Raw genomic sequence first — 1,844 nt, forward strand, 5'->3', positions numbered from 1 at the left:
GTAATCCCTCCTACTTTGTTCTATTTTCTGAATATTGCTGCAGCTCTCTGGGGTCGTTTATGCTACCATATACATTTCTAATACATATACAAATACAAATGCTCATTCTCTATCTGTGAAATATGTTATGGGTTCTTTAGCAGGGATTGCACTGGATCTATAAATTCTTTTGAAATATAAGCACATTTGGGTGATGCAAATTCTTCCAAAGCTTGCGCATGGGATAGCTTGCATATGTTTGGATGTTGCTTCATTTCTTTACTCAGTGTTGTGTACAGTTTTGAGTAAAGGAGTTCTGAATTCTTGGTTAGGTCTATTCCTAGGTACTTTAGTTCCTTTGCTTTTTAATCAAAAGGGATTTCTTCCCCTTTTTCACTATCTGAGATTTTATTTTATGTGTATAACAATATAACATATATATTATATTTATTGATTTGTGTTAACCATTTTGTGTCCTGCTCTTTGGTGAAATTACTGTTTTGGCCCAGTATGGTTTTTGGTTTAGTCTATAGAATATTCCATGTACACTCTCATACCATCTGGAAAAAATTACAGCTTTTCATCCCCCTTTCCCATTGAATGTGTTTTGTGCCTTTTTTTTTTTTTTTTTTTTTTTTTTTTTTGGTATTGCTCTGGATAGGACTTACAATACTTCACACAATGGAAGTGGTGAAAGATGGCATCCTTGCAATGTTCCTGATCTTAGTGGGAAAGCTGCAAGTGTCTGCCCTTTGGGTTTCATGTTCCCCATAGGTTTCTCAAATGAGGCCTTTAGTATGTTGAGGAATGCACACTATATTGCCAACCTCTTAACAGTTTTGCCCAGGAATATGCACTGTGCCTTCACAAATGCTCTTTCGGAATTCATTGCCATGATCATGTAATTTTTCTCTCCCGTATTGTTTATGTGATGTGTTAAGTTTCGTGATTAAGAAGTATTGGACCGCCTACCCCCGGTGTGAATCTCTCTTGATCCTGGTGTATGACCATTCTAACATACTGCTGGCTGAAGTTTCCAAATGTGTGGTTGTGTAAGAAGTACCTATGTTCACTGACGACACTAGCCTGAAGGTTTCTTTCCTGCTTTTGTCTTTATGTGGTTTAGAGATTTAGATGATGCATGCAGCCTAAACAGAGGTTGGGAGCTTTCCTCCTTCTTGGATTTTTTGGGATAATCTGTGAGGGATACTGGTTAGCTCTTCCTTAAATTCTTTTGTGAAACCGTTTGGTCCAGGGCTTTGGTGTGTTGGGTTATTTCTGACCACTGCTTCCCTTTCACGCGCTATTATTGCTCTGTTCAGGTTTTTTGCTGCTTCCTCATTCACTGTTGGAAGGTTACGTTTTTCTAGAAATATGTCTGTTTCCCATAGGTTTCAAATTTCTTGGAAAATACTTCCTCATAGTAGTTTCTTACAATTATTTTTTGTACTTCTGTGGCAGGAGCTTTAGTCTGTCTTATTTCACTTCTGATCATGCTTATATGGGTTTTTTGTCTCTCTTTTTTAATGGGTCTGCTTAAAGGCTTGTGAATGTTGTTCAAGTGAGCAAACAACTAGCTTCTCAATTTGTGGATCCTTTAAATTGTGCTTTTCATCTCTGTGCCATTTTAGTCTGCTGTGATCTTCATTACTGCCTCACTTTGATGTGGTGTAGGCTGTGTTTAGCGTTCTTCCTCAAGTTTTCGTGGGTGTAGGAAAGGGTTCTTTATTTCAGAAGTTTCTGTCTTGTTTCAGTAGCCCACTATCTGAATGAACTTCTCTCTCTGAAACGCCTCCACTGTGTGACATGAGCTTTGGTGTTTGGTGAGTTCATTTGCATTTGTTTTCAGAAACTTTTTGATTTCT

This window comes from Sturnira hondurensis, unplaced genomic scaffold (assembly GCF_014824575.4).
Source record: "Sturnira hondurensis isolate 20B ecotype Veracruz unplaced genomic scaffold, ASM1482457v3 Scaffold0020945, whole genome shotgun sequence".
NCBI lineage: Eukaryota > Metazoa > Chordata > Mammalia > Chiroptera > Phyllostomidae > Sturnira > Sturnira hondurensis.